At 43.4% G+C, this 20,921-nt stretch overlaps 1 long non-coding RNA gene across 1 annotated transcript in view; it reads right to left on the bottom strand.

Moving 5' to 3' along the window:
* LOC127015125 (uncharacterized) overlaps nucleotides 1-20,129 on the bottom strand; it is a 30,654-nt gene extending 10,525 nt beyond the window's left edge. The window contains exons 1-3 of the long non-coding RNA XR_007766276.1: nucleotides 20,072-20,129; nucleotides 7,943-8,085; nucleotides 5,284-5,588 (exon numbers count right to left, since the gene is read on the bottom strand). This is a non-coding gene — a long non-coding RNA (uncharacterized LOC127015125). The remainder of the gene's footprint in view (nucleotides 1-5,283; nucleotides 5,589-7,942; nucleotides 8,086-20,071) is intronic.
* Between the last annotated feature and the right edge of the window lie 792 nt (nucleotides 20,130-20,921).

Raw genomic sequence — 20,921 nt, 5'->3', positions numbered from 1 at the left:
CATTTTGATGGAGTTTGGTGGCAAAACTCCCCTGAGACCCAATGGTAACTAACACGTACAATCTCCCACTCCTGTTCCTGCCACCCCGCCTTCTCATTTAGCCCTCACATTTATGCTCTGCACCCACCCAGCAGGTCTGTGCCTTCTTACCCTGCACATCTTACAAAACAGGCTGGCTTTTTATGAAGCTGCACTTAGCTTGAAGGGACCATGAACTGAAGCTGAACAGCACCACGGATGTCTGCACAGGGTAATTAGGAGAAGAGAGAACACTTACTTCACTAATGAGACCTGGCAGCAAGAATTCATGAATGAAACCACTCCTGTTCTGGCTCTCAGGGCGGTGGGTTCAGTGATGAATCCAGCCACTCCAAGCATTTGAGGAAGGCTGCTTGGCTACAGAAACACTTTAACAAGACCACTATTAAAAAAAGAGAAGACGGGGGGCGGAGGGGGAAGCACACTCATTTTTTGGACGTTCATGACAAAATTTCCAATAACTTCACTGAGGCCAGGATATGCCTCTTACTACCCACTCCCCCAGTCCCTCTACTGGGTACTTTTTCTTCATTTCTCATACACTCATTCCTACTTGCCCTATGTTCATTAATGCTGTCCCTGAGCTGCCATGCTAAAATTGGTGTCAATAGCTGTATAATTTCTGCATAAAGAAACACTCCTACCAAGAAAAACCTTGTAGTTTACAGTGCTGCTTTCCCTTAGAAGTGTATCGGCTCCAAAATGATCTCAGGGTTGCATTTGGATCAAGACCCTTATTTCCTCGTGACTTTATGTTCACCTCCTGTTTTTTTCCAGGCACACCACTTAATTTGTCCGTAAGTAACACATTCAGAGATGGCAAATACATCATGCCAAATTATTCTCCCCTGGAGCAGGGTCGATTTGATATTCAGATTGGCTTTTCATTTATCCTGGGTCTGCAAAGTGATTTTGCTTTCTTTCAGCTTCAATTTACCTAAACTATTGCTATCCGATTTTTGATTTTGCAGAATTGAACTGTCTAGACTGCTATCCAGGGTGTTTTTCCTCATGTCCACGGAGTCTGTTTTTCTTGTTGTGCAACTGCAATTGCTGTTTGGAAAGATCATAGTGTGCATTAGGTAGCTGATGAAATAGAGCCTAATGAATTCTCACGGAGAGAGAAATCATTACAGCTTGTGATTTCAAAATCATGAATGGCCCATTTCCTTCAAAATAAGATAATAATGATAGATGATACATTTCAAAGTATACTCTAAGTAAAAATTGCTAATGGTTTCCTTGGAGTTGGAAACTGTGCACCAGGAAAGGGATGCATCTGCCCCGAAAGCAACTGTGATTAAGAGGGAGTCAGAAACAAGGTATCTGTTCAGGTTTTTCTTCCCCAACCCTGGCCAAGACAACTATAACACACCAACTAGAAAGTTTCTCACAGCCCAGGTCCCTTTGCAGCCCACACTGCCCTTGGGAACCCCTTCAGAGGCCCACTCCAATCACGCTTTAGCCTTTCTTGTTCTCCCAGCACGAACCCTAACCCTAAAAATAACCATAACTCAACCATAACCATACAGTAACTCCTGCATCATCTTGCAAAGAGACATGTCCAGAAAACACTGGCTCCTTTACAGAAACAGCCTGGTTTAAAGTCCTGATTGGCTAAACAATGGAATTAGTTGAGAGGCTATTAAGCCAAAACCTAGAGTTTAACATGAAAAGTCTGACTTTTGAATTACATTAAGGTTACCTGCTTAGTATAGACTTTAGCCACAACAGTGACACCAGCACAACTGGGAATGAGCAGAGAGAGGGTCCCAGAAAATTTTCCCTAAATTACTCAGCCTTGTTGGTTGTAGTCACTGTTTTGTCCAACAGCATTAACAGGGTGAAATGTAAATATCAAAATGGAAGATAACTTATTAAATGAGATGCAGATCAGGTAGTGGGAGAAAGCACTGCTCCATTCCTTCAGTGAGTTCATTTACTGAAGCTAGAAACCCCAAATGCTTAAGGTACACACAGTTAACTTATTCGCATCCTCCTCTTTGCAAACAAGCTCACACAATTCTTGGGTTCAAAACTCATTTTCCTTCATATTGCTCTAAACCAACCAAACTCGCAGATTGGATGAACATGCATAGGTGAGGTTGTCATCAAGTAGATGACAATCACTGACACAGCAACGGTCACAGTCTAAGTCTGCAAAATGTTCCCCATCCAGAGGAGACTGGTACCTGAGAAATGTCAGACTTGCCTGCTCAGCCATGCTCCATCTCTGGTACCCATTACCCTACACATTTAAGTTCAGAGCAAGTGCCCTTAAATTTCAGGGCTGGAGTCTGCACTGCATGTCCTAACTCCATGTATCCTTCCTACAGGGCATATAAATCAGCCAAATATATCAGCTAGAGAAATAGGCAATACTTTAACTGACACCATGGGGACATCAGCACCGGTCTTACAATATGTCACATATGGAAACAAAAATCAAAGTGGCCTCTTTGTATAAATGATCCAAGAAAAACATTGCAGCCAGGCAGAGAACAACTGATGGCACAGTGGAGCTCTTGCAAAGGGCTATATTCCTGCCTATACGTATGGTTTGCAGTCTGATTTGCTCAGTACCATCTTTAGTTTAACTGTCCATTTACTTTAAATTGCATGCAATACTTACGGAAGCATACGTGGGACTGACATGAATACAAATGAATTACTTAGGTCTGGAGTTACGACAATGACACCAGGAAATGAATTCCCTGGGGCTTTAAAAGAGGAGGGGAAAATAAAATAAAATAAAATAAAATCACTGTTGCCTTTTATTTGAGTTCCTGATATTTTCAGCTTCTAAAACATTACCTTAGTTAACTTTCTGTACTAAACTTTTTTATGATAGGAATAAAGTTCTTTTCATTACAAATAAAAAAGCATATTCCCCAGCACAGCAGCCCTGCTATCATATTTAAGGCACCTCCCAGGGTAGAGCTATTCCAGATTAGAGAGAATTTTCATTTGAACCAGAGGCTGGATTGCACTTTTCATTTCTGTACGCCACAGCAGACAGGAGCAGCCGGCTGGGATCCTTTAGAAGCAATGCTGTGCTGTTAAGTGGATTGACTGCATTCAGCGATGCAGCAATTCCCAGTGACCCCATAAATTGCAGCCTAGAAAACACTGACCAGTGCCTGGTCTCGTTTATCACAAACCGTGGGAGCTGGTGACTTCCAGTTGCACCTCAGTCTTCCTGAGGAAAGGCCCATGGCAAAGAGGGAGGGAAAGGTAGAGCTCACCGCAGGCGCCGACTCCTTGGAGCAGTAACCATTTTGCTCCTGTAAAGCAATTGCTGTGGGATTTTGAAGGCTGAAATCTGCTGTGCTTTAAGCCTGACAATAAGAAGCATTTTGTTGCTTTGCTCCCAGCTCTTCCACCTGGCTGGGGCCTCAGCACCCCACATTTTCCTCTTCGTGCCTCGCTTTCCCTTGCCCGTCAGCTTTGGGGCTGGGGAGGAGGGTGATGGCTCTTTTCAAGCCCTTGTGCCAGCTTGATCACAAAGGTCAAGACGAGTCAGTGATCTCATGTAAAGGTTTGGCTCCTTTGAGAAGACGCTCTTTAAAACCAGCATTCCTGGCACCAGCTGAACAATTAAACACTCACAACCCAACCCACCGCTCCTGTCCCGCAGTGCTGCAGGCTGCAGTGGCAAGCAGGGCTCAGCCTCCTTGCTCACCGGCATATTCAGAAGTCTTGCTGCCAAACCCACACACAGCCTCCTCCCACACCTCTGAGATACTCCAGGTGGTTTTGTCAGCAAAGCAGAGTACTAGCATGAATAACACACCGATACTGTCAAGGACAGTGAAGAGCAATCAGCACAGCCAGTCCTGCTCTAAATGCTACCAGAATATTTATAACCTGAGTGTTTTGCCCAGGGAGCTGCAGCCCAATTTAGGCTCCTGTTTCCTGCTTACTTTCCTCTCCCCAAACACATGATAGTTTTCTATCATTAATCTCCAGAGTCTCATACTTCCAGTGTCCTGAGCTTGTATTTCTCTTTCCCGTGGATACAACCTCTCCTCCTTCTGCAGGAAGCAGCCAATCCGGTCACCTTTGCTGGCAACACTCACAGCTTCACAGGATCGGGCCCATTACAATGAGTAAATCACTCCCAGGTGTCTGTGCACACACTTGAACAAGAGTAGTAAAAGTGGTTTCACACAATAGGCTACCCAGCCCCAGCTGTATCATCCCATCTTGGTTTAAGAGTGGCTTCTTTCAGATTTATTCCTACTCCTTCACAGCCATTTTCACTAGACCAGAAGTCAGTCCTGTTCAGCGCAAGCAATTCTGCTGCTCCTTTTATCCTCCCTGAGCTCAACCAGTGCACTTCTGTGCACTGGCACAGATATCAAATGCAAGGGGATTTTAGGAAATTAACTGGCAACAGTGAGGCTACGGGTAAGGATTTTCAGCAAAATCATAACCAGATTTGAAGCGATGTGAAAGTCCCGACAGGAGCAGGCACAGGCATGCCGAAGTTGCACAGCTCCTACCATGCTCGTTTAACTCGATGCTGCCCGAGTTATCACAAGGCAAGGGAGGGAAGGAGTGCACAGCCTGACCACCTACCCCTGCCTATGGCACCTTGCTCAGTCTGTGTGAAGGATGCCCCAAAAATGGCTCGCATCCCTCTGATACAGGCTCTGACCCTCGGACTACGTGGCCTCTGCGCATTTTGATGTCCCCGTCAGAGGGGTCTTTTCATGCCCTGTCTTTGCTACAGCCTCAAGAAACACAGCGTCTTCCTGACCCTAAAAGATGAGATTGCTGGGCTTCTCTCAGCTTGCACTTTGAGAGAAGCACAGCTCATTTCCTGTGCACTGGAGTCAACGTCTTCCTTGCCTTCAACTAGTGATGCACATCATACAGAGGAACAGTGGATTCAGGACGTCACCAGTGCAAGCATGTAATTGCTATTAGTGCTAATGGGAAACATATCTATTTCAAAGATGCTCGTTTAGACAGATTTTTGTGCATTAAATAGAGGTAGGTGAAACGTTGCAGGACAACATTTTATTCATGAAAAAAATGCAGAGCTGATTGACTGAAACCACTGACCATCACTGGCGTTGGAATGGGAAAAATGATCAAAACGTTTTCAATTTGTATTTCAAATTATAACTCAAGCCTAATTAAAAGGTATTGAAAAGACCTGAACACTACCAACAAAAATCAAACCTAAAAGGAAAAGTTTTTTACTTTTGCTAGCTAACAAATAATTCAATTACTCACCCAGCACTAACGTGAGGGCAGAGAACTGGAGCATTCCCTGCCATTGGTGCGGGGGAGATTTAGGTGGGTAATTCCATTAGCACCGTGGAAGTCCCTTCACATAAATCTTTGTGGCATTAATGAGGAAACAAGGCATCAATAATACAAGAAGTTTGGGAACAGTTCCTTGGCTCCGCTTCTGAATCTCAAGCAAGGACATCTCTGGTTTCCCATCTCTGCCAGAGCACGGCTTGTGCATCACTAAATCTTCACATAGGCTCAGGGCTTGGGCTCCACTGCAGTGTTTTAGAGGTCTCACAGCAGCCCTGGAACCAGGGAAATATAAACCATTGCAAGTAACAAGAAACACAAGTGCTACTTCCTTAGCATTCACAAATTTGGATGCCCTTAGATGCTGTGCATTACATTACACGGTGAAGGAAGAGAAAGAGTTAACCATTCAGGAGTGAGCGATTTGCTCCGTGCAGCAAATGTGCAAAGCACTTGACCCTAACATCCTCACCAAGTAATTGTGCGAAGGCTCTTGGTGTTGCAGCTATTGTTTCATCTCCTTACAGGCACTGCACACTGCTGTGGGCTCTGAAGCTCTTCCCTGAGAGGGCTCCCCTCGGGATATTCGCACACACGAAGAGCGCCATTAAGATGAAAGCTCTCCCAGCCTCTGCCCATCTTCCTGCACACTGTCTCTGCAGACTCGCACGATGTGGAGCAAAGGAACAGGTTTTGCTTTTAAGTTAGAAAAGTAGCACTGCTGCTAGGGGAGGGGAGAAAAAAAAACCCACAACCCCAAACCTGGCTGCTATTCCAGTGGTGGTTCTTCCCAGGAAAGCTCAGTCTCTAGGCCTGCCAGACCTAGAGATAGGACCTGTCAGATAAATCACTTTATGTTTCCCAGCGGCTGCTGCTACATAATCACACTAAGCTTGTTTACAATTGAAATCACAAGTTATTCCAAATATTGGTCTTATTTAAAAATCCCATCTCTCTCCAGCACCTAAAAGGGGGAAAATAGCAACTACCTGGGGGACAGACACCCACCTTTCTGAAATTTCTGTGTGGCAAGGTCGCAAGGACCACCGCGCCCCTGGGAAGGTGGGAGCCCAGCAGATTGCAGCTGGAGGAAAGGACAGGGACCTGCCTGAGCGCCTTCTCAGCCAGGACTAACGGGAGAGGACCGTAGAACCCTCCACAGCTTTCTCTTGATCAAACCCTGGAAGGATTTTTTTCCTAATTTTGAAGGGAAAGAATTTATTTGAAATTTTTTGGTGGGTATAAGAGCTTTTGGTTCTACAACGTACTCTCTTTTTGAAGGTACTGAAGGAGAAGACAGCCCAAAATAGCAAAAACTGTGTGTCTATTCTGTAATTAATTTTGGTTCTTGATGGCTCTTCCTTCTGGCCTACCAACGCTCCTCACTTCTGACTGTCACAATTTCAAATGAACTTCTGATTGTGCTTGAACCCTTCAGTAGCACATCAAGGGAAGGTGCATCTGGCCACCTGGATCACAGATTCATGCATCTACTTTATCACCACACCAGCACTTTTCTGCTAGGCTGCTCTTTTTAAACTTTGATGCTCTTCTCAGTGCGAGATGCAAGAGCAGCTAACAAAGGAAAACCTCTCTCCCCTCGACCAAATCCTAAACTCTTTCCTGCTGGTTAAATATCAGTCCATATCCCAACCTGGCCGGCACAACTTCTCCCGTGTTGCGCTAAGATCACTGAACTAAGCCTAGCAACTGGCAGAAAAGTTGATATGATTCACTACTTTTCTACTCAGCTGAGTTTGGAGGGTGGAGACACAGTATGTATTATTAATTTTGCCTTCCCAATGCTACTACTTCTTGGAAAGAAAAGCTTTGCAGTAGGCTTAACCTTTGCAAGAGTCCCCAAAGATGCAACTGAAGCTTTCATGGTCCACACTTCCACCTCCCAGCCAGGCCTCTACACACAGAGAGTAACAAAAGTCCTCGTGCAGCAATTATATGGCCTTTCCTTCACACAGGCAACATGCAAATACATACACTGTGATGCAGCATCTGTCCTGGCCCCAGCTTGGTAAAAGACTTGGCTAGATCTGGTTTGAGCAGTGCTGTGCCTCTCAGTAAATATCCGGAGCTCAGCTAAAGCAGAAGCAGTTGCAGCAGCTTACGCCACCCGAGCGCCTGCTCTCCCAATGTATTTATCCCACCCTGGCTTTACAAACCATTTTGCAACTGTGTTGGCAGCTCAGGAATTTGATTGCAAGTCTCATGATACTGGGTGGTGGTTTTAATGAAAACTTCATCTCCTGGGGAATACAGGAATCTCAGCTTTCATTTAAAACCAATTAAGTCTTCTAACTGCAGCGGCAACCTGAGAACACCCAGCAAGAAAGTCCTGAAGGGTGGAAATCTGAAGGTAAATAAAAAGACCCTCTTCCTTCCCTGCCCAATTTTTATTTAGGAAAATGCTCTTAGGATTTTCAAACAAATGACATGGGAGGCCCTACTCTTATGTACAAAAGCTTCATTTTAGAAATACTAATATTAACATAGTAGAATGGGCTGGCAGAGAGAGAAGATAACAATTGCTTTAAGCATTAGTAATGACTTATTTTTATACTAATAATAAGATTAAAGCATTTTCCCTGTAGCTTGGAAGAGGTAAAACACATACCTTGACAGCAGCCATTAAAAATAGGTTGACACAAGGCAGTTTAACAGCCAGGCAGAATTACCAGTTGCATCCCTTTAACATTTATATATCACCAGGGTGTGAATTCAGCAGGGTTCAGGGATTACAGGGCACCTCTGGAGTATCTGGAAGAGAAGAAAAACACAGCTCAAGTTTAAAAGAAAACTGGAGCAGTATGAGTTATATCAAGTTGAGCTCTGAAAATTAGTATTGCACCCTTTCTTAAATCTTGGCGCCTAGGAGCTGGTAAGGAACGAAGCCTGCAGTATTTATGATTTAATGGGAAAGGGTATGTCTGTTTTCACAAATCCAGCTGACTTGCGGAGGAAGGGAATAAGAATGGCCAGAGTCTCTTATTCTAACTGTAAATGATGATTCTTTCTTCCAACTATTTTCTGGTTATTAAATTCAAGTTGAAAAAGCAGTTTTCCTTATGTTTACACACCCACACAGTTAATTGGAAGTAAAAGTATGTCTGTTTATGGCCAGAAGTGCTACCCCTGTTTGGGAGAAACAGGTTATTGTGCAAAATTCATGTAATTGGTTTCCATAGCCCAAAGCAAATCAGGAATAATTTCTTATAGCAGAGGAGCAGATTTATACTGAAGTGTCCCTTGAAATTTCTCATTCAAAGGCTGATGGCTTTAATGACTGCCTTCAAATTGCTATCAGTAAAAGTCTACGCAAAAATGAAATTCAGTGTGCAATTTGGCAAACAGCTGTACGTTCACAGCCTTTAGCGACTAATCTAATCTGGGCTCTAATTTCTCTTTGTATAGATTTGTAACATATACAGGCTTGAGCTTAATAAGGCCATTAGCACAAGTAGATTTACTCAGACCCATAAGTGCTTGCAGAATGAGATCCTGCTTATAGTCAGCTGGCACAGGGCCAGCCCCATCCCTAACCAGTGTTGTACAGGCAAAAAGGCCTCTTGCATTTTTCCCCTTCCCAGCAGGTTTCTTACCGACCCCCCATGGTAAAGGCACCCTGCGAGCTTGAAACCAAACTACCCCAGCGCAGCCCCATGCAGAGACACAAAACCTCAGATCCCAGCTAAGCCCGGTCCATGCCCGGATGGCTGCACCGAGCCAAAACAGGGACCTGCTCCCAAAGCCTGGGAGAGTCTCCTTTTCCCAGAGCAAGTGGCATTTGTACTGATCCCTTCCCCACTGATCCAGAGCCAACAGGACGGCGGTGCAGGAGTAAGTGAATTACCCACTTTCATTCCTCCTTCACTTGCGGATGAGCCTTCTGAATTCAGAGTGAGGGACTGCCTCTGATTAAATTGAATCAAATGTGCATGTTTACGAGACGTTTTGACCGACGAATCATTTTCCCTGTCAGACCGAGATACGACAATGATGATAACTCAAATTTTTGGAGTCAAATGGCTTTGGAAAGCTTTCCTGCCATTACACTCCGTGAATGTCAACGGGTCTAGCTAAGTGCAGGCAAAGACTAATGGCAGCACTTTCTGCATCTCCTTTTCCCACCAGAGAGCTCTATGTAACTTTGGCTGGCAGGTCTGCCCCAAAAAAGGATGAAAGAAGACACTGTATATTATTCTTATGATTTGCACGATATTGAATTTATCTTTGCTTTTCCCATTAAAAACAGGTTGCAAAAGATACCGGTATACGTTGAACATTGAATTAGTTTCCTTCTGAAATAAGAGATCTCCCTGAAATATTGAGGTGTCTAAACAGCTAAAATATCTTTCCAGAGTAAGTAATAATACTACCATTAAAAGAAAATGCTGAACAACATCATAAAAAAAACCCCAAACCTACTTTAGAACGACAACTCATTGAAGTAAATGAGTGAATACAAATCTTGACTTTGAGTCTGTTTTTCAACCTGTTGTTTCTGGGACAGGAGCCCCAAAACTCCTCTGGTACCCTTGCGGGAAAGCCCAGGAGCTTGCTGCTGCTGTCTCATTTAGCCTGCACTGTCCAGAGGTCTGTACAGCTTTGATTTACATTTTGAAGCCTTGCTTTGCAAACATAAAAGCTAGAACTGGCTGTTTTTGCTGGGTGAACCCCTTTGTCCATCTTCAAAATGGAGACACTGTGGTAGTTATGCTTAGCACAAAGCAACAAAACAGGTAAGGAGAGCTCAGATACTGTATGTCAAACTACCATCCATCACTCAGTACCTTTGCCTTCCCATTTCTACAAGCGTGACCGTGCTTCCTCCTTCCCCAGCTCCCTCTCTGTTTATTATTTCCTTTCCAGGGGGATATCAGGAGGAAACGATGAAGAAAGCAGAAAGGGAGATGGAGCAAAGGCACAGCACAGATCACACCTGTGCTTTGGGCCTCTGCACTGTTCTGCACAGAGGGAGGAGGAAGGGGGAGAAAGGGGAAGAAAACCTGGGAAATAGCATGAGGCAGAATAACTGGCTGGGAAGAAATATAGCAGCTGGATTTGCTGGGTGAGAAAGGAGTAAGAGAGCAGACTGAAAACTAGCCCCAAAAGAGCAGGTCCTGGAGGAATTTATTGGGAACGTGAACAAACTAAAAATTGGTAAGAAAACAGCGTAAGCAAAGCAACAGGGTAAACAGGCAGTGGTACAGCGAAAGAACACAGATGATTCCCCTTATTAAAAAATGACAACATTTTTGCTGAAGGAAGTAGCAAAGACTGTTGACAAAAGCAATTTCGATTGAGAGCAATGCTCACTGGAAGCTTTTGCATTGTCTTAAATAGACACTATACCAGTTCCTCAGCCCTTGAGCAAATAATTGTGGGATGAACCAGGTGTGCAAACAGCCATGGGATGCTCTTATGCTGTCTTTAGCAATGCAAAAATAATCCACGAAGCAGAATTTAAGATGCATCATTCATGCCTAGTAATCACCATGTTTACTCACATGAAGAAAACTGGCCCAAATCTACATTGTAGTCAGGAAATTAAGAGTTGGAATCAATGCCTATACAAACAATAAGACTTGTTGCAGGGATGGAAAACATGAGAGAAATCCAGGTATCTGGATCTCTCCGGCACTGTGGTGATGGGGGAGGCATTTTGCTTTTGTTGTATCTCCAGTACACGTCTGTACAAAACAGGCATGTGATAGATGAGCTACTTGGCAACCGCTGACAGGAGGGTCAGACACAACTGATAAAATTTTAAAGAGTTTGGGCAGATGAAGGACCAGTACAGTGCTGTATTGGTGAAGGCTGGAAACGCGCAGAAAGCGCTGTTACTGTTCAGTAGCCACCAGTTAGCAAAACATCCCTGTTTTGGTTTAATTGTGTACAAGCAAAACCTTTCAGATGAGTAACCTTCCTCAGGTACCTTCTATCTAAGGCGACCAGGAGTTTTTTCTCACTCCGTCATAGCACCTACCCTTATCCGCAGCAAGAAAGGCCGCAAGACAAAAGGACTTGCTAAACAAAAAGTGTGCAAAATGAGAAACTGGGTCATTCGCATTGCAGACTAAAGAGGATGAAAGGATTTTCTATGTCTGCCCCTGGGGAATTCACCACCATACCCTGGCACCCATTTTGCCACTTAAACTGGGTTTGTCAGTGCATAGCAGGCCCAAAGCAGCAGGAATAACTAGAGTCACCTGTGAGCTATGTCCTGGACCATGACCTCAAGCAGCTGGAGGACTCCATCCAGCAACACTACCACAGTCACCCTGCTCACCTCCCCTCAGTACCATACACTTCACTGCCTGCTCTTGAGAAAGCTTTGGGGGTACACGATATCCCCCAGCACAAAAAATAGAAATAGAAATCAGATCCCAGGTTGAATGTTTTCCATCATTGCCATTATAGTCTTATTTATTAAAAAGAGTTTAAAAAAAAAAATCTTGTCTGCCTTGAGATTTCAAAAACAACAAATGCATTTGCAGTGATACCATAAGAGAAACCCCCAAGTGCTTCCAGAGCCAGAGAGATTGATAGACTTTTCCGTGGTCTGTGGGACCTTAGCCCTCATTAAGGTCAAGCCAAATTACCTTACAAATAATTTAGCTACAACCCACAGCTCCTCGATTCTCAACTGATAGATTATGCAGCCATTAATCAGCTCCAGGTTTGGCCTTTGCTTTTGACATTCAGAAGGTAAACTTACTCCATGCTGGTCCTCTTATTGAGTTTCTCAGATACATTCATACTCAGAAAAACCCCCAACCTCATTCTCTACTAAGCATTGATGATTTCTCATGTTTCATGAAAGATTGAACGCACCTTTTAATAAATTTGTTTGTAATGCACCAATTTCATTTTGCCTACTCCCAAGGAAGCAGATTTCTATTTGATGGGCTGGAAGACACGTGAGATTATTCATCACTGTACGTCTGGGTCTGTAGTTAGGTGCAGAGCCATAAATTTGGAAGACAGCACAGTAACTGATCTTCAGTTAATTTCCTGGAAAGTCTGAAAACTTTGTTCTGGGTGATCGCTGACAAAGATATAATAACAATAAAATAACCCAAGGCGGCCAAACCCAGTTTAATAGTTTCCATAAAGATCATTTTTAGCAGAGCTCTGCAGGACTTCATTCACTGTTACAATACCACTCCCTCCATATAACTGCGATAGTGAAAATTCGCTTTTGTACCCTGATCAGATTTTTTTGGCTAGGACTCCTACAACTACGTTTAGCTCTCAGACGCATGTCTTTAATAAGAACGACCTGTATATCCAAGGGCTGAATTTCACCCAGTGAAGATGTTCAGCGAGGTTTAATTTTGACAGATGATCAAAGGCCACGGCCTTATGACTCAGTGCCTGCTTCAGGTCCCAACGGATGGTGGGTATACTCTTGAAATAAAGCTCTGACTCCATTACTATCATAAAGAAAGCTGTAGAACCACCCTTTCTTCATATGTCTTAATTATAAATATATCTTCTAGCTCATGAAAAAAAGAAAACTCCTTTTCATAAGTGATTAATGAACCTGCAGATTCTCCTGCAGATACAGTCAATAGCCTTCCAGGGGCCTTTCTGCCAAAAGTCCTGCTTCAAGTACTGCTTATTTACATGCTATCTACATTAGCTGGCAAGTAGGTACACCTTTGGTTGTTTTGATCCCTTTCCCATCTAAACAACACTAAAACCTTGAATTAGCCTGCAGACCATCAGGTCCCAGGCTTGCAGCACTCGTCTATAAGGGCATGATTTTGAGGCAGCAGTTGAGAAAGCCTTTGTTGTAAATCCCCAAACTACACGAGTATGATGGATCAGCAGGGGTCCATGTCCATTGAACTGCTTCCCCCCGCCAGCCAGAAAAGGAAGAGCGCACACTAAAGGATCATGTTTGCATGAACACCCTTCCTATTGAACACTGATACAGGAAAAAAAAAATAATTACAGCTCTCCCTATTATAGCCCAAAAAAGCTCTATTAACTGCCTGCCTCTCTTTATTTAGTACTATTTTGCATAAATACATTGAGCTATCAGGTGAATCAAACCCCATATCCTGGCTTGGCACATTTGACTCTGTTCTTCAAATAGGAAAATATGCTCTACAAAAAGCACTCATTTGCAAACTTGGGTTAGACTAGTGCATATAGTGAACTCAGCATGTAGAAGTTTGTTGTTTTGTATTTTTTTTTTTAGTATTATTTTATTAAAAAAAAAAATCCACGGTGCTGTCCTGGATACTTGTGCATGAGTTACAACAAACTAGGCAGCATGTGGCTGGGCATCCTTCACTGCTGGGTGGGTCAGTGAAGGTCTTTGGTTTCATTCGCTGTCCCTTGTATTACCAAATTTTGTGATTTTTACATTAAACCTAAAGTATCCAACAGAGATAAAGAAAGAGGGTTTAGGTATTTTCTAAAGGACCAACTTTCTGCAGGACATAGGGAAAAATATTTTACAGGTATTTCATGTAAAGGATTAAAGTGTTTTATATGAAAAACTCAAAAATAGTATTTTAATTTTTCATTTCTTAACAAACATCTCGTTCTGTTTGACTTCAAGAAATCAAAATGCAAGTGAGACCTTTATATTAATTCCAGCTGTTTCCTCTTCATGGGAAATTTTCATAATAAGTGAAACATTATCATTTGGTTCTTGCCCTACCCCAATTAGTCTTTTCCTTATTAGATCTAGCTCTAGCCTCATGAGACCCTTACTGTCTTCTAAAAATACATCTCACTCAACTCATTGTAGGGAAAACTTCAGGCTTCTAAAGCTAAAATCAGAAGACAAAGAACAACAACAAAAATAAGGAGTGAGAAGAAAAAGAAGTTTGCTATTTTGGTTTTGTTTGTTTGTTTGGGTTTATGGGGTTTTGGGGATTTTTTTTGTTGTTGTTTGTTGGTTTGGTTTTTTTTTTTTTTTTTTTTTTTTTTAAATGAAACCCTTGCCGTTCCTGGGGAGAATCAGAGGATGCAGTGCTATACTCCCATTTGCTTCTTTTATGGCTGAGAACTGGTGCATAGCATCGACTACTTACATTCAATCTTACATCACCTGAGCGCTCAGCAGCTCAAATAGCCACAGCTCTAGTAGCCACTCAGCTGAGGAGCTCTACAGCTGTCTGTGTATATTATATATCTGTATCTATCTATATGTGTCTATCTATATATCTCCAAGTTTGCACTACCTGTGTGCAAGGCAGAAGCAGATTTTCAAGACCTTAGCAGGCAGTGCGAGGGACATGTTTCCAGATGAGGTTCACTTCTGTTGGAGAAACTCCATAAGCAATAGATTGTCTTTTTTAGCACTCAGCAACACTTTCTGGGACGTTTATGGCCAGACTGTCAAAGCTGTTTAGCACCTGAAACAGTCAGTTTGCCTAGAAGCCCTACCGCTAATTTTAGCGGCTAAATGAGAGCTGACCTCAATCATGCAAGTGAACTCTTTGGAAAAGTCTGGCCACAAAGCTTTCATCTAAACTGACTACTCCTCAGGCAAGCGGTAAATATCTTCTGATGTTGTCCTCCTCTTTTTGTGCCCTAACATATGCAGTCTGCTTATTTATAGAATGTGTCAGCTTCATATACATCGGGCTGAATCCCTCAGGATGAAGTCTCACTTGGTTTTGCACACTGTGGCCAACGGTTTCTCCCAGCCTCCAAGAGCAAAGGCTTGCTCTGCTCACTGCCACACAAGAGAGGGCAACGGGATCCAGCTAAACCCAAATTTGAGAATATTTCTGTGAGCAGTAACGACTAACAAGAATAAGAGTAGGAGGGAAGAAGCTGATTAGCAGAGTTTGTGAGCTCCGGGCCCACCACACAGGAAGGGGAGCAGCGGGAAGATCCCAACACATCAGCAGCAGAACCCATCCTTCAGCCACCTACAAGGATTGCATAATTTGGAAAGATGTGCAATGCGTTCCTGCCTTGCTCGAGGGCTGGAAGATGCCAGGGCTGAACAGCAGAGCCTATATCCAAAATACAGGATATTTAATGTTGGAAACATAGCTCCTAAGCCCTACCTTTTTACAGTCAAATAAAGTTCCACCAATGCTCAAATAGTAAAAAACCAACAACCACCAAACAAAAAAACCGCCACACCACAAATCAATTTTGCCCAGTTTGGTCTAGTGGAACTAACAAATAAATCAGCAGAAACCTAAGTTAATGCTATTACATTTGGATATTAGTAAAACAAAATAATGTTTCTTCTTTTGGAGATACTTGCAATTTCTTTTTGTATTCTATGTGCAATAACATAAATTCGTATAGGCAAAGTCAACACGAAAATGCATCAGCCTCCATGTAAGGATGGACACACTACTTTTTGCAGGTGCAGAAAAATTGAACTGAGGTGTGTTTAACTACAGAGAACAGTAGCCATCATCAGATGATGTAGGCAGGGAAGAAAATTCCCTTTGTCTAAGGCCACAGTGCATTCTGGTGGGCACTGAGCTCTCAGGCAGTTCAATCACCATATAAATAAGCCTTAATTGGCATTCCCAAATGCTTCGAAATCATATTGCCTGCTGCTGGCACTCCAAAAGGTATACCTCTGGAGATATAAGAGAAAAAAAACCATATCAAAGATCATTTGCATTTAGATGCAACAAAACCATACTCAACTGGTATGTGTCAGGGGTAAAAATAGCATCAGCCAAAATGGCAAATGCCTTTTGGTTTGTCAGGAATTGAATGTGTAGCACCAAGTGAGCGATTATTACAGACTCTGATCAGTGAAGCAGACAATCATTTGCCTTGTTATCTTGCTGCCTGCCCATGTGAACAGCATCAAACAACTATTAAAAGACACTCCGCTCCCCCCAAAGGGAACACCAGTGGTGAATATCTGAAAACCTCCTCATTAACAAGCTAACCTTTGAGACTGGTGAGAAGACAAGGAAGCATTTACCAGCCACTGTATCAATAATTATGGAAAAGAAAATCGTAGCTTATTGTCTCTCGCAGTGGGGGGAGAAATAAACAACGCAGGCACGGTTCACACCGTGCCTATGGCGAGCAGGCCTTCCATGGCATCTCCCAGCCATGGGCAACAGGTGCCAAAAAGGCAATTATCCATGGAGCTGCTCAATACAAGGGTGATGCATATTTGGAAATTACCCCAAAGCCCTTCTGCTGATAATAGGAGGCTCTGTGGCACACAACCCTCAGGGACCCCTAAGCACCCTGGTAAAAAGCGGCCTGAAAGGCCACACGCATGGATGGGCAGTGGTATCATACGTCAGGGCTGAAGCACTCGAACACGATGATTTTTGTTCCCTGGAGCTGTGAAGTTTCCCTGAGGCCCCTCAAACACACAGGGATGGGGACCCAGTTTTGAGCAGAATATCTGATAGTAACTCGATTCCCTGTTCCTGATATTTCTCCCTCCCGTGTCACCCAAGAGGCCTTAAATACCTAATTATGTGTCAGCATACAGCCACCCAACCTTGTTACGGGTGTAAATCCTGCTCCCATTTATAGCCTAACTCTGTTCTGTCTCCAGCCTCATTGCAAGGAAGGAGGAAGGGTACACCTGAGCCTGCACCAGGCTCCCTGGGGGTTGCTATCCTACTCAGGCACAGCCTTCGCATCAAACTACCAGTTATCTTCTCAATTAATTGTAGGTATCGTAGTGGTTGACAGGACAGCCTTACTACCAAGGGATAATTTAATATGACTAAACCGTAATCAAAGTATTAATAGCCTCAGAATTTAATCTGTGCAGAAGAAGCGGGATTTACAAAAGGGAAAGGATGACCAAGGCTAAGATGAATAATGTTAGTTGTAATATTACAGCTAGTTGTAATAGTATAATTAGTTGTGATATCCAGAAATAAAAATTACACTGCTTTGAGTTCCAGGACGTGTGCCAAAAAGGAGCCGTTAGTCACAGAGATGAGGAAGTTACACAGTCCATTATCTCATAAACCGCAAGGCCCAGAAATGAATCCTGCATGTCACAGGAAAATTGAGACTGCATTTTACAGCAATACATAGCTTTTAATTTTAGCCCTTAAACCAGATCCTTTCTGATTATTGGTATGCCGTGCTTTCCCATTTCCACCCTGAACTGAGTTTGGAGACGACTATCCTCAGAAGCCCTCCTGGCTGCTAACAACCCACCAGCTGAGCTTCACTTTTCCTTCGGGCATGACCCTAAGTTGTCCCTCCCAGCCAGGCTGTGGCAGAGCAAGCTCAGCCCTGGCATCCCAACCTGCTCCCTTCCTCCACCCTCTCCACAGTCTTGTGGAGAAAAAAAACCCCAACCCAAACCAAAACACATCAAAAACCAGCCTTTTTCTGCTTTTTCCTTGCTGGCCAAAGATTCCAGGTGATGGTTTGGCTTGCCTCCATCAACAGGTGCTGCTTCCTCGTGGGGTTAGGCAGCCCCTGCTGCTCCCTGGCTCTGTGTTCAGGGCCAAACAGTTTAATCTAGTAACACACTTCTAAACCCAAAGTGCAGAAGGCATCAATAAAGCTAGTATTCAGCATCATGATGTGTAATCAAGAAGCTATACAAAAGCAAAAAGTGATGTGACTGAAAATCACTTTTTTTTTTTTAAAAATTGTGACAGCAGCCAGTTTTTACCATCTCATCGTTATTCACTTGTATGACAGACACAGAAGCAATTGCTTGAGCTGGTAGGCATTTTTTGAAAAATTACTTTGAATGACCTCTATATTATAAAAGTTATTTTAAAACCATTTCCTGCTTTTAGGTAGCGATAAAGAAATTAAATGCTTTTTCAGGTTGTGCTTATCCTTTTCTCCTTCATTTCCTCCTACGTACTTTCTTTTCTTCCTCTTCTCTTGGTGCCAAAAAGAAAAAAAGTGTGCTTATGAAGGAGGAAAACTGGGAAAGAAAAGATAACTCTCTCTAGGGAAAACAGGCAGGAAGAAGAGAATAAATGTGAAGTTGTGATTTATTTATTTATTTTTTTAAAAAAGGGAAATCGCCTGGGATTGAAATAACTGAAACTTTTGTCCTCTTCTCACACACACACATCCACCCCACCCCCTTTTCTTCCCCGTCCTGGCTGACTTGCACCTCTTGGCAGGCACGTAGGTGCTTGTTTTGCTGCTGAGGGCTGTTGCTCCACAGGATGGAGTCACCAGAAACGATGCTCCCAGGAGATGTTTTGTGTAGGGATAAAGTGAGCACCAACCGGGGCTCCGCTGCCCCTTCCCCTTGCACCGCTTCCCTCGCACACACAATCGTTTTGCCGCAGCAATGCTGCAGGCTTGCTAACGCTATGTTCTCGGTGTTTTATATATTGGGAAAGACACTACTTAATACATCTGGGGAAGTACTTCCCCATATATGCACGGGAGCCCTGGCACAGAGGCAATTAAACACTCCAGGCTGCACATGCTCGCACAATTACCTTTTGTGACTGTCACTAAATAAACGCTGCACTGAGCCAATAAATCTTACAATGCCTCATTTTTCTAGCAATGACGCCGCAGGCAAGGCCTGCATGGCCCAGAAAAGAAAAAGGTTAACTTTTTCTGAAATTCCCTAATCCTGCTTATCTGCTTCTTCTCCCTAAACATCTGCCAGCTTCAGACACCTGTTATAAATATCAGTTTGCCTTGCAGTGGTTCCTGGAGTCTATCAGCAAACCGAGCAATTAGTATTGTCAGCGAATCATTCATTAACTGAACTATTCAGTTTCAGCTAACCTAAAACTAATTGTGTATTTAATTCCTATCTAGCAAGATCAAATTAATCAAAAAAAAAGAGACCATAGGTAAATATCAAAGATCAATAGATAACAAATGAAAACCTTAATTAAAATCTTATCTGAATGCTAACAAAAAACATAAAGTAAAGCAGAGGAGATTATTTCACATCAGGTCATTCTGATTATCATTGTGCTTTCTCCCCAGTTCAACCCTGGTGCTACTTAAGTACATGGTGAAAGGATCAGAGTAAATTTTTCTTGTCATAAGAAAGACTCTCTCCCTCCTCACCTGGCAGAGACCCTGTGCAGGCAGTTCAATGCTACTTCGAGAGTGAAGAGTGACTGCACAAAAGTGGCATTTTCCTGCACGTTTTCCCCCATGAAGTTGGAGCTGCAGCTACTGACCTTACTGGCAAGGAGGCAATTTTACTGCTGGTTACTCTTGTTACCTGTGCAGAAGCATCACAGCTATTAAAGGGGGAGCAGGAGCTAGTTCCCTCTTGTGTGTCATCAGCAGAGGTAAATAACATCTATGCATCTCTGCTGTGCAAACCAGAGAGTAATTAGGGGGAACTGCTCAGGCCATTAAGTTGACGAGCTGATATCTGTTCCCACCCTTGGAGGTTCAGGCCCTGTGCTGTGCTTGATTCCTACTATGGCTTTTAACGCTGTTAGGCCAACAAGAACATGAGACAAAGAAAGCAAAAGTGTTACGGCTAATTTTAAGCTATGCTCAGGTACACCACTTTCAACAATATCAACGCCAAACAGATACATCAAAAAGTTAATCTCTATTGAGGCCAAGAATGAAAAAGAGAAAAAACCCTATAAATCAGTCTTATCAGATTGATACACCCAATCTTGATGCAATCCATTGGACAAGTTTTGTTGGCAGGAAAGCTCATGGGCTCAGTCTGCAGGAGGTGTGCAAACGCCAACTTCAGACCCTGCCAAGAAACTTGAAACAGCACAACTATGTCCCCAAGACACGCCAGCTAGGCACGGCTGTCCTGCTTACAAGCACCAAGCTAACATACCTGCAACAAAGAGGAGATCTTGGTGGTGGGTGTAGACAGGAGAAGGATGAACTTTAGAAAGTCCTGTTGACTTTCCTACCCTCCTACTCCCTTGCCCTGTGCCCTATTTATGCCATCATCTGCCAGTCACTTCCCTCTGGCCGTTCCCTTCACCTGAGGGCTCCTTCCCCCACCTGAATTCTTTTTTCTGCATTAGCTCCTTCCTACATTAGTCACCTGGAAAGTGCCTCGGTGCAGTGCTGAGTCTCCACAGAGGAGAAGGCAACCCTCAGGGTCCTTAACAGAGACTTCATTCCCTGCAGGGGCTGGGAGCTGCCATTCTTACCTCTCTCTCTCTCTCAGGGTTTTTCAGACTTCCTTACCTAACCATGCCATGCTGTTCTGCTTACCAAGGTAACTCATGACATGATACATAAGCAGTGGGTTTCCCTGGTACTTCTATTATCTGGCAGGAGTTTCTTTACGTTCAAATGCAGAGCTGTACCATAACCACACATGTGCATTGATGGGACTGCGCCCTATCTGCTGCTCTGTGCTCTTCCATCAGTGCAAATAAACATCAGCTTGGTTACAGCAACTGGGCTTCTTCAAAAAAAACCAAGACAATTTACTGTAATAGCGTCTGTTTTAGAACAAAGCTTTAAGTCACCACCTTATTTTTGGAAAAAATAAAAATAAGTGACCTACAAGCATTGTACAACGAGAGCTTTCACGATGCTGAGTGTGTATTGGCTCCACCTTTCCTACTTATACCATTTTTCTTCCAGAGCCAGGGAGGATGCACAAGAGTCCCTCTGATCATAGCAGATTGTGAGGCCAGAAGTGGATGGCATTTACAGAGGAGGTTATC

Source organism: Gymnogyps californianus, chromosome 3 (assembly GCF_018139145.2).
Source record: "Gymnogyps californianus isolate 813 chromosome 3, ASM1813914v2, whole genome shotgun sequence".
Taxonomy (NCBI): domain Eukaryota; kingdom Metazoa; phylum Chordata; class Aves; order Accipitriformes; family Cathartidae; genus Gymnogyps; species Gymnogyps californianus.
Note: the sequence above shows the minus strand (reverse complement) of the source record. Positions and strands in the feature narration are given on the sequence as shown.